We start from the raw sequence: 13,293 nt of genomic DNA on the forward strand, positions 1-13,293 counted from the left end.
CAGCACACTATCTTCAGAAAAAAAAAAGATTTTGCCTCTCATTTCGTAATCCATAAGAAGGACTTGTATTTACTAGTATTTTCGGGGATAGGTATTAAATAAATGTATTGTGTCAGACAAAAAGCCCCATGACAAACTGATTAGAGACACAGTTTCTTTAATTTTATTGAAAATGTTTCATCTTGTTAGTAACAAATGATAATTATTATTCCTTGCTGCCGCAATCATATTGCAAGCACTATCTGTTCCTATTGTGGTGATCTTGTCTGTTATCTCCCACTCATTTGCAACTTCAAGAAACTGGTTGGCGCATGCTTCAGCATAATGTCTTTCTTCAGTTTTGAACACACCCAAAGCTAACGAGTGCAACTGCCAGTTGTCATCAGTAAGGTGTGCTGTAACACCGAGGTAGTTGTGGTTACATACGGATGTCCAATGGTCTCCAGTAAGTGCAACAAATGAAGCGTGTGCTGAGCGTCTCACTTTTGTTGTCTTTTCAGAATCATATAGTTCATGAATTCTATTGAAAACAGTTCCCCTTGATGGTGGCTTGCATGATGGGTCGTCTGAGGAAATCTGGATAATACATTGAAGTCCCTGGTCCTCAACTATGTTGATCGGTCTGCAGTCTGTGGCGATCCATTTCACAGTGGCACTGGTTAGCTTAGCTGTTGTAGCTTTGTTAACAGATGTGGCCTGGCTGCTCTACCAGTACAAGAAGGAGAAAATTATTTTCAAGAGGATTTTAAAGAGAGGAAAACAAACTCCTTCAGAATTTGCTGAAGCTTTTGAGATGAAAAAGGAGTTCATTGGACTCTCAATCTTCTTTGTAACGTTCTTGTTTTGGCACTTTAGAGGGTTTAACATTTTTGAGGGATAGAGGCCACCAACATGAAATTTAAGGACAAGTACCACGTTTTGTAAACAGGAAGGACATGTCTTGCTATTTTCTTTTATTAGATGGGGGTGAATTCATTGGCTGTTGAACGACAATTGACATCAGGGTCTCTTAAAAACATGCAAGGAAAGTGACATATCAAACCCTTAATGTTACTCGACTTGCTTTGTTTTTGAATTACAGTCTTTAGAGCCAAAAGTATTGAGGAGTTTTTTTCAAGGTTGAAATGTTTCCTTGAAAAAGGGTTTATAACATTTTTTGAACTTTAACATGCTTCAATATTGAATGTTGATCTGATTCCCCCATCATTTGATCACAATTAGCATTTTATAGAGTAATGAGATGGATCCCCATGCACTTCAATGTATTCTTTATGTGCTTGGGGTAGGTGAATGTGAATAATAAAACAAAAAAAAACATGTTTATTGTAAGACTCATTTTTGTTTCAGAATGGTTTGTTAGCAGATAGTAATGTTGAGATGAACACAGAGCACAAATCTATCCTAGCTTTGGTTTTCGATGTAAAGATGACACAGTTGCGATTGCTGCCTACCAACACCTTATAAATTGATAGAAAATCTCAGCACACTTGGCTGGACTTTAATGTCCAGCTGGGATTTTTTTTTTAAATACATGCTACTATAAACTATAGAGCGGGACAGATTAATCGGCCAGCTGATAATATCGTCTTATATTAGTTCAGTTCAGTTTACTGCCATTTGCAGTATAAAACCACATTGTAGAACATGTGCAAGAGGTTAACAGTACAACTGGACAAAGACACAGGACAGTAAGCATAACCATTGACTTTCGTTATCAGCTATCAGAGATATGCCCTGATATTACTAGATGTACTCACCAGTCAGATATCATTTCATTTAACTATCATTGTATTACACTTGCAGTTCTCTTTCCGGCTGTCCCCAGTAGGGTGTGCTTTATGGATTACATCAAGCATTTTCACACTCCAGTGTAAAACGGAGATGCACATGCATGCGCAGTTACTCTTTATTTCAGTGACCATCTTGTCTTCATTATATATCTTCTCCATATGTGTTTGGTATCTGAAGTTGAGGGATCAGTGCAATAAATGTATATATCTATCTCTAATGATTAATCATAGATCTAAGAACGATATCGGCTGATATATTGGTGAATTTTTTTGTCTTCTCCATATCCACATCAGTATCAGCCCCAAAAAGCCAATATGGATCGGGCCCTGCTATAAACTTGAGTGAGCTGTCACTTCTGTCAGTTTGTATGAAAGTGGTCAGGTGAAAAACAAGAAGTAGTTCTTTGTGATCTTTGAGTCAAGACAATGTGATGGTGACTCATCCACATTTTCACTGTTCTGCTTAAAGTGGCCATTTGACGGAGCTTTTGCACTTACACGAAATGTCATTCGGTGTAATGGCAGGTTGATGGAGTCCTGAAATGACATTTTGAGTCTTCTAAGTAGTGTGAAGGGCAAAAATCAAGTAAACATTTCAAGATGTATTAACACATTGTTCGCTGCCTACTCAGATGCAGCATTCTCGTAATAATTGTGGTTTCAACTAGAGAGATGGTAAGAAATGTATTCAGACTTTTTCTCAATTCATCATTACTTTGATGAAAAACTGGTGTTGTGATGTCATACCATTAAAAGCTACTTTATCATTAGTTTTTTCTCTGACAAACCTCAAATATATTAATTACAAATACAAGAAGAACATCAAAATTCAATGAAGCTGGAACGGTATTTTTTTTAACCAGATTTGTTTGAAAACTTACTAATCAGATTTCGTAGTTAATGAATTGAATTAATGTTGATAAATTAATCATATTAATTAGACTTATATCTGAACATCAGAGAGGACAGTCTGAACTTTTCTGGATTTTGTGTTTTCACAAAAAAACATATTATTGGCCGCTTACAAAAGAAAGGAGTAGAGACAGAGACAGAGATAATACCTAACTAAAATAAAAGAAAAAAATAATCTCACAACGCTTCTTACTTGAGTATACAAACAGCGTCAGTTTTATTTTTAGAACTGATTTTAAAACCTTGATATTTGAAGTCTCTTCTGGAAGTGATAGGCACTACACAACATCCTAATTTCCTCCTAACCACCACTGAATCTCCACAGACTGAGCTTCCCGGAAATCTGGGAGCCACAAATGGAATGAAGAGTCATCAGATGAGACATAGCTGCTGTCTCATCAGCTCACACGAACATCAACTCTGCTATGTCAGAGGCAGAAAAGGTCACTGGAAACAGCACCAAGGGCTTTCTCCATGCAACACCTTCACTCACATGTTTGTTACACCTCTCTGCTATCTTTTGATTTTGACTTAGAAAAACCTTCACGACTACCTTGTGACTGTTTGAAGCCATCTGTCCATTACCCACTAACCCCAGGATCTCCCCAGGCAGGTTTTTTTGATCCTTAGACAGTGCCCCTTCTCCCCTCTCAGTTTTCCAATAGTTCATTAATTAGAGCCTGTATGTACTCTATGAGTGCATAAAACTGATCAATTAATGGAATCACTGTGCAGTACATTTTTTTTTAAAAAGCCCCGAATGTGTGTTAAAAACATCATAACTAAAGTTAGTCTATCCATTTTAGTCATCCCCTCTAGGCCTATATTCAATATTGATACAAATATATTTTTAATGTATTATTCTTTATTAAAACCAAAAGAGACATGACATGGACTCGCTCCCAAAGAATAGAGACTGGACTTGGACTTGCCCGATAGACTTGTCCCATCTCTGTGACAAGGGCTATTTAATTGAAAATAATTCATAATGTAAACCACTCAGTTACAAATAATTATTGAATGCAATAAGTGAGAAATTGTAATGTTGAGATAAAATAGTAGATATAGATTTGACATTCTATATTCAGAGGATTATATTTAGGTACTAAAATTAGGTTTTAGGTTTTAGGTTTTATTTTTGTTCCAACATCCTTTATCCTCCAAATTATACAAATACACACTCAATTGGATTGGATCACAATTAGCAGTGCATCCCCTAAATTTAACAATCAAAGAGTGTATATAGTGCTTGAATGCCACTGAGGAATATTCACTCAACTGGTAATATCTTTTCTACATTGAACTCAGATTCAAAGTCAGAGTTAAGTAAGAGCTCGTAATAGGGCAGTATGCTTCATCTGAAGTGTTTATATGATGGTCAAGTACTGTTTGGACACCAGAAAAGAACAATTTGACAGCAGTCACATGTGCAGCAGGATGGCAGAAAAACAGCAGAAGCAGACCAGATCCCAGTATCTCAGGGAAAAATGAATCTTAGTACCATTGGATGTCAGAATAGGAATGTGAAAAAAAAACATAACCTCCATTTCTACAGAATACTGTCCTTGTAGAAGCCCTTTGAAACAAAACACAGACATCTATACAACGTCTTGTATAGCTGCTTTTTAAAACCTTGCGGCTAAATAGGCACTAGGCAAAAGTGCAAAATTGTAGGCATCACAACATTTATATGCCTCGAGTATTTCTTTTGTAAAGATGCTGGTTTTCTCCACAAGGTATACGAACATCTCTGCCCACAGTAACTTTGGCCATTTACTATCAAATCTGGAATATAAATCGCAATCGATTTTAGAGGTCTAAAACGGAATACCTGCATGACTACGTCCACAACTTGTACAGCTGTGTCGCTCTTTTAGCTCCGTCTGTTTTCACTTTGTGGAGTTTGCACTCCTACTAGCTACAGTACGGTAGTTGAGCTCTCAGTGTACTGTGATCGTTGTGAATCAGTCTACAGACCTACAGGTGGTATGATGGTGCATTTGTCTGCATTTTACACTGATATATTGGTCGCACCGATGTAAATAAATAGGTATTAAAAGTATGTCTTATACACACCGGATTTTACGGTAGTTGGGTTCCTGCCCTAAGGTTCTGACTCACTCCATACCTTAGGGTTAGCTTTTAAAATCGAAGAAAGCTTGTCTTCTGCTGCCAAACAATTAAAATAATTGCAGAAGGTGGTCCACAACTTGAACTGATGTGAAGGTAACGCTAGCTAACTTTCTGCCATCATTTGGGCTCAGCCCACCAAACACGTCATCACTGCGTGCAAACACAAAGATGATCTATAAAGAGGGTATAAAGCAGTAGAGATTTTAACTTCTCTCTGTAGCTACCATATTTATTTGTTGAACAACTATTTAAAGAAAGATTCATGTTAACAACCACTTGTAACAATATGATGGGCTGCTGAAAAAACGAACTGGGAAGTATTCCATCTCTGCATGTGAAACATCATGAAGTATCCTCCCTCACTGTGTTTAAGGTCACACCACCCATCTGTTCATCAGTCCATTCATCTATTTTTATTTCTCTTTGTCAAACCAAATTGCATTTGAGAGTATTGATTTGACGAATCACTTTGCAACCAGCCTATTCTGACCCTCAGGTGCCTCAAGTCATACATGTGCATTTTTCAAACCACTGTGGTGAAGGTGTAACAACCAGCCAGCTGGGCTCAGTCTACAATTAGCTAGTCCAGCTGTGGAGTGTACACTCTCTCATCCCTGAAGGTGTGAAAATTAATGTGAGCTATAGTACACTAGATACACCTTTTGGCTTCCCATTGAAAAGACAAATGGTATTATTGTTAATTTTGTTGTATGGTTCCAGAACTTGTAACACAATCATGTTATTCACTATTAATTGGTAACTTCTACTCCTTGGTGAAACTGTAAAGGAAGCTTCATAAATAAACCTCAAGTCCAACTAGTTTCGGAGTGATTCTGAGACACTTGATAAATATGCATCCATTCTTATTGCATATTCAAATACATCTCTGCATATATTCTGCCTATGCTGGGTCAGGTTCTGACCGTAGGGTTTTTCCACCTTAAGATGTGAACAGAATAAATATCCCATCTGCATAAGTCTACTCATAAACCATATCCCTCAATCTGGAAACCAAGTCACAACTGTGAGGAAGTACATCCACCTCTGTCTTATGATAAAACATTCCCATGTTGAAACAACTTGCTCTCTTGGTCTGTATTCTTGCTGCTCTGTATCCAGTAGCTGCTCTCTCCTCCACTGCTGTCAGAAGCCATTTTCCCCATAGAGACTATTAATGTGCGAATATTATTTTCTTGGCTTCTGTTCAGCTCGTCTGCTCACAGCTGCCTGCACCACCTGATGATCAAGATATGTGCAAACAGTGGTTTACAGGCGACCATGAAGGCAGACCATTTATCATGCCCAAGGCAGAGCTAATTAAGGGTAGAGGGGATAAATGCTGTATATTCGCTGCAATGTAATCTGATGTGGAAATTATTTATATTCATACTTTCTTGAACAAAACTTCAGTGTATCTCTTTACTACATTGCTGACTGTAATACATGATGGCTTGGAAGAGACATGATCCACTATATCAGTCACCATGCAGGATCCAGTTATACCCTGGTCTACTAATAAATCAGTGACAGTTTGCATTAAGGGCTAATTTTGTCAACATAGAATATTTTACATATTCACAACTAATGTCCTTCAATGTATATTTATTTTGCAAGACTGTAAAATATTTTTGGCATGTCATGAGTCTACTTAATTTTACAATAGGACTCACTACAAAAGAATCCATGCAAACACACTTTAAGAAGTTTATGGATTCACTGGACCTTTATCAAACTGAATATATAATGTTACTGTATTGTTCAGAACACTAACATCATAAGTATAAGCCTTTTTTTCCTTTAAATCATGAATGACACTGAAATGATCTTGACTATTTCAGGGCCATTGTTGATAATTTATGCACACCTCGATCCAGTTTTTTTTTAAAAGAACACTAAAGAATTACATTCAAATGCTTTTCAAACAAATAAACACTCATACATATTTAGTAATCATTTGGAACGTATGGAAATGCTTGTATACTCGAACACAATCACCATGATGGCAGGTCCCTTTCTGTTCCTTGTAAAAAACTATTCTGTCAAACAGGTTGTCCTGGAACAAGCCACAGAGGAGCAAGAAACGTGATGATGTTCGATTTTTACTTTCTATTACAACCAGCTCGCCGTCATAACAACCGCTCAGACTCTGACTGGGACACAGACCCCAACATAAAATTACATAAAAACTGGCCCAGGAGGTATCGTGAATCTAAAATGGAGTTTTTACGGTGTAATGTGGCTTTATTGTCGTGAGCTGCCATTAATTTTCATTGCCAACAACCATTTGAAGGCACTTTAGCTTTCAAATTTTACATGCCAGTGGCCTGGGTGGGTTGGGTGAGCAGGTTGTGCGCAAGTCATGAGAGATTTGACCATTTTAAGACTTTCAGTCATAATTCAGAGTGGTCACTTGCTCTTGCTCTGGTGAACCGTTAATGGGAGATTAAACAAATCATATGAAGGAAATAGTCTTGCCATGTAAGAGCACTCTCACTATCAAAATGCAATCAAGTGTGAAAGTCTATTCGAGCTTGAGAAGAAGAAAGAAAGTTAATAAACGCACACAGATTTTATTCTTTTCTGAAAATTAAGTCAAACTTTCCTTTGAGGTCTTAGTACAAAGTAAGACGTGTTGCTGTAGAGCCAACAGCAGAGAGAGGACGATTTACGAGGCAGCAGCGAGCTGTAGAGCTGCTTTATTAGCTGGCAGCGCTCTTTTGTGGGCAGGTGCTCAGCCATGTTTTTACTGCCATTGCTCCCCTCCTTCTGCTCCTCCTCCACCATTCCTCATCATTCTGGCAAACACTTGAGCTCTCATTGAGGACACTGTTAAGTCCCTATTACTTCTGTGTGCACTTCTACATATGCACACAACCACGCAAACGATGCTTGGCGATACATGTTGACCTTCAACAAGCCGAAACGAGTAGCCTGGCTATGTCTGAAGGTCACAAAACCATCCATCTAGAATCTCTTAAGGAAAAAAAAAATACAAACATCAGAAAGCTCTTAAACGTGAATGGTGTTGTTCAGCAGACTGAAGCATAAATATGACTTTTTACTGTATAATGCAGGACTATGTGCTCTAATATTTCACAGAAGAACTGTCGACATCAGGAGCCTGTTTCCTACCAATCCTGAATTGAATGATTTCACATTAACATAAACATTTTTGTGTTTTCCAGAATGTCAAACCATTTATTTAAACTAAAATGTCCAGAACCTTCTGAAAATGAATGTTGACATTGGATTGTCTTCTGAATGTAGCCTTCCTACAGAAACATAATGCTGCTTCGATATACAGATCTTTATACACTTTTAGGTTTGCTGAGGTAACGAGATGCTCATAGTTGAAATGTTGTCATCATAACTAAATCACATTGGCACACCGTAATTGATATCATGCATATAATTTGATGATGAAAGAAAATGATACATAAAGGTGCCTTTTAGCACTGCTTACTTTCTCAAGGAACACTTTGAATAGTAAATTAACATGAGATGAAGTATAAATAGTAAATCATGGAACATAAACTTCATACCAAAGGAAGGAATAGGACACTCATCACCACACTATAGTTTATTACCTTATCTGGAGGGTGATTTAAAACAATTGCTTCAGGTCCAACATTGTCAATCTCTGTGGGCTGGTTGCTTTTGCCAAATGAGGTGGTAGGTGTTTCTCAATTGTCTATGGACAGCAGCATTAGAGGAGTTATGACTCCACTTGGAAAGAACAGTGGAAGCTGGATGAAATGTTTACGAGCCTGAAGAGAGTTTGTGTTGCTCATATAATAAGGTACTATTATCAAGAACAAAGCTCAATGGTAAGTGGCAAGGGATGAACTTATCATTTTTAATCATGCTTTGATCACATTTGACGTATTAGCATTGTTGTCTGCTTGAAGAGATCGCTGAATTGTGTCCTCAACATCAGAAAGAAGAGAGAGAAGACGGGACACACTTTTGATGTCCTTTTATGAACACTCTTTTGTAAAACATCTCGCAAATTCACCAACATTTACCATGTTTACAGTTTTTGCAGGCGTCACAGGGAAGACCATTGTTAAATAGTAGCATTTAGACATTTTTCTCCCACCAGTGATACAGCATTATTTACAACCCAGACTGGAGCACGTGGAAGAAGCTAAAAACAAAAACAATCAGAATAAGCTTGGTATTAAATGTAAGTATTCAAGGTTCATTTTCAAACACTTTTGACAGATTCTCTCTGCTATAATGAAGCGTGTGGACATTGATCAGACAACCTGGAGTCAGAAGATGGCGGGACCACAAATAGATGATTCACTGTTAGACTGTTCATAAGAACAAATCTTTTCCATATTGTTGTCGATCAACAGTTAGCACCAATTCATATTTTTCACAAGGGGATATAAGTTTAAGTTTTTACTCCAAAAAGTAATACGTAACTATTCTTTTTACTTGGCATCAAAGTTCTTTATTGTGATACTTGTCATACAACTTATTTCCCCTGGCTCCCCTAGCTTAAAGGTGCACTATCTAGATTTTGGTAGTGAAATTATAAAGTTATAGAAGTGAAACAATTCTATGCTATATTTTCTGAACTACTACTGTTTGGAGCTAAAAAGCTACCAGGCTACGGTTACGGCATTTTATCTTCAAACAGTGTTCCAGGGACCAAATTTTCCTCCGAGGACAGTTTACGTATAGAGTTATGAACAAATACCACAGAATCTGTACATTTGTCCAACTTTCACATTTCTCTACCAAAACTCCATAGTGCACCTTTAATATATCTTACTTACTGTACTGAGTAAAGGAGTCAGTGAAATCCAGCTTCTGCTGTTTAGCCTGAGTGCATGTATCAATAGCATGAGAGGCCTCTGCATCAGAGCTGGTTGTGCAAATTGTTCTGCTATATCAGATGCTTTAATGAATTAGATCTTGCTTTTTTGAAGTTCAAACACTCTGCTGTCTGCACAAATTTCACAGGAGACAGCGACTCTCTGACTGATACAAACCCAAATGAATGACCATAGTTAAACACTGCATACTTCATTTGGACGGAACTGGCTTGACCGAAAAATATACAAAATGTTGTCCATGATATTTTTTTCTATCTGAATGGGAGAGATCGATCATTATGTTGGCCTCAAATTAAGTCGTGTTCTCTTGAAAAGTCAAGTGTCTCCCACCATTTATATCACATTTTTCAAAAGCAGAACTCTCAGAAAACTGTTTTTCGAAAAGATCTCCAGGGTACAAACACTCACTTTGTTCTTTTTTGGTCAATAAAAGCTAATATCCTCGACCAAACAATTCAGCACAGACAGCTTGTAGATGAACAGAATGCACAGAGACAACAACAAACGACTGCTCTCACAGAGAAGCCTCCTGCAGCCTTGCACACAAGACAGTCAGCAACCAGAATGGCTCAAAGATGATTTTAGATACATCAAGTCCTCTGTCAGAAGTACAACAAGAGGACATTTATTTTCAGATAGAGGTGTGAAGATAATCCAAAACGTGTGTGCTGCACAGCTGGTAGCCCTCAGATTTGAGGTTTTAAGACACTTGCTTTGGCTCAAGGACATGAGTTTTCTGTTACCTTGTAAGATGTGTGAGAGAGATTTAATTCCAGCAAACTTCCTTCGTTTGTCTACAAAATGTACCCGAAAGCCCCCTGCTGGATTGGCACTAGAACCTGGTAAGACATGACAAGACACGACTTCTTGTGTTACCATGCCCTGTCTGTTAGCCAAATGGGCCCCGCCGGCTGTCTCCGGGGGGTCAGTTTGCTAAGTAGTAAACCTGTGTTCTGTCAGGTGTCATTAAGGTTCAGCGGGACTCTGAGGGGACCTGTCATGGGTTGGAGTAATGGATGTCTTCTTCACTGATTGCTAGCAGGGATGGAGTCAGCACAAACAGCAAATTAGAAGTGACATCTTGATGGAGGCTGAGGCGGAGGCACAGCTGGTCGCACAAGTTAGATGGAGGAAGGCGAAGCTGGGAAAGTAGAAGAAAATAAAAGGACTTTCAATAAAAGAGATGAAAGGACAGGCTAGATGGATCCAAACACAGGCAGAGGACATCAGAAACCCTTTCAAATGATTGATAACTCAAGTATATATATGTGCATGTACTCTTTAAAGGAAACTCCATCTTGAAAAATGAAACCAGAGGGCTGCCAGCTACTGTCTCTTAATGATTATCTCTCCATGGGTAGCTAGACTTTTAGTGCTGTATTTTGGGTTCAAAAGTCGATGTTAGTGTGACCCTTTACGCCCAAAGTTAAAATATAAAACGTAGGCTTATTAAAATACTAAGTGGAAATGTGCAATGGCCAGAAAATTGGAAGGCACTAGGATCATCTCAGAGATTGAATCAATATATATCAGTGAAATTGACACTCACACATACCATCATTTTGGAAATGATATTCCTACTGAACTAAAAAGACAAGAAAAACGTGAGAAAAATAATGTTCTATACATTTTCAGTCTCTACAGTAGCTGATGTGAGCATAGTTTTCTGATCCAATAACCATCATGAAGAAGATAGTTCTGTTCATACCTTAGTAGTACTGCAATGTTGAATGCACTGATGTGTTGAGTAAAAACAAAAACTTTGGTGTCCAGGGTTATTAACACTCTGCATACATAAAGATGTCTCCTCTCCATTAGGTTGTAGCTTGCCATCAAACAGTAACCAAGCTTAGACACCATCCAAATAACCTGACAGTGCTGATACAGGATCTTCTGGTTACACTCCCAAAGGACAGTCATTTCTAAGCACTTATCTAGTCAAGTTTGCTAACTTTAACAACCTTCTGTCGCTTTCTTTTATCCAAAGTAGCATTGTTTTGCTTGTCATGGTGCAACCAGGAGAAAGTTAACGGAGAACTAGTGCATGATTGGCTAGCTGAGTATCATAATTGCAAACCTAAAAAATGTTTTAATTCAAACTGAAATCACAGATTGATGAAGGAAAATCATTTTTTTCTGGATAAAGAAGTGAAATAAATACTTATCTTGTCCAACTTTTTATTCTGGTGATTTTTCCTCACTGTGAATTTACACGATCATTTTGTCTTCTGTTCTTTTTACACTTACAGATTCATCTCTGTACATTCTCTGAGTAGGATCACATTTCCAAGTAAACCTCTTTCTATTTTAGGATTTATTTCATTGTGATGTTTTTTTTTTTAACCTGCAGCACATGAGGAAGACATGGGTAATTCTCATTCACTTTGCATGTATTTGATTTTACATCTGCTATTTCAATGGAGGATAACTGAACATGTTTATGTCAATCTTGAAATGACAGGTTTGTTGGGATGCTCTTGTGAGAAGCGACACACGTGATCATTCATAATTATCATCATCAGTGTTAGAGGGTGGTAACAGTTTTGTGGTGGGCAAAGAATTACTGTACCATCACTGGCATCGACAACAAACAACTGCAGCGGCCATCACAACAACATCCTTCTTCTCTTCAGGCAATGTCACAACACACAGAGCCTACAACATCAAGGGAATCACTCAGTGTCACTCAACAGCCTCGGGCGGGACGAGCACACAAGCTGACATTATGAAATGGATTAGATTTGAGACCAATTAAAAATGAATTGCTTGAAATGAGCACTGACCCTCGCCGAATTGGATGCCAGTGATCTCATTAGACGGGTCTCTCACTGAGTGCGAGCCAGCAGCTGGAGAACAGACCCGCATGTCACACTGTCAAGGAGGGAGAAAACCCAGAGGGCCTCTGCTTGGAACAAGCTGAGAATCACAGCTCCTCATGATGTGTGGAACATCATGTGTGACGTCCTGTGTGTGGTTATTTTGAAGTAAATGTGTGGAGGGATCATGTGCAACTGTGCATGGATGTGTCTGTACGAGTGTATGAAAATGTTGTAGTATGGTGTATGGAGGAATGAGTTTACTCTTAAATGTCCCAAATTATTGTTTTTAAAGCAGCCAACCCAGCAAAGGATAGATGTCCTGTGTTATACACAGTGACATGAGACTCCTCTTGCATATTTATCTCATCTTTAAATGGGCCTTTTTTGGACATTGTAACATAACTTCTGCTGCTTGACTTCAGGGAGTAAGGATCATTACAAAATAGAGATTAGCCACAGAAGAGGAACACATTTACAATAAACAATGGCCCACAGACTACAGGTTAAGAAAACTACGTAATTATGTGATTAGTGAACTATTCGTTATTCCTTAACACTGTTCGGTGAAATTGTGACAGTGTGAATGTATTTCTCAGACTGCAGGCAGTTTGTATGACTATGTTAATGCATTTTTTATACTGCAGTGTGTTAAGCTGAACAATTGTTTGATATTGTAAATTTGACTACAAAAATGAAACTTTCGTGTTGTGTGGTAGACCAGCAGGGTCCACTCATTTGTATCTTTCATTTCTTTTCCACAACACTCCACAGAAACGTACTGTACAGACAATC

Source organism: Labrus mixtus, chromosome 1, assembly GCF_963584025.1.
Source record: "Labrus mixtus chromosome 1, fLabMix1.1, whole genome shotgun sequence".
NCBI lineage: Eukaryota > Metazoa > Chordata > Actinopteri > Labriformes > Labridae > Labrus > Labrus mixtus.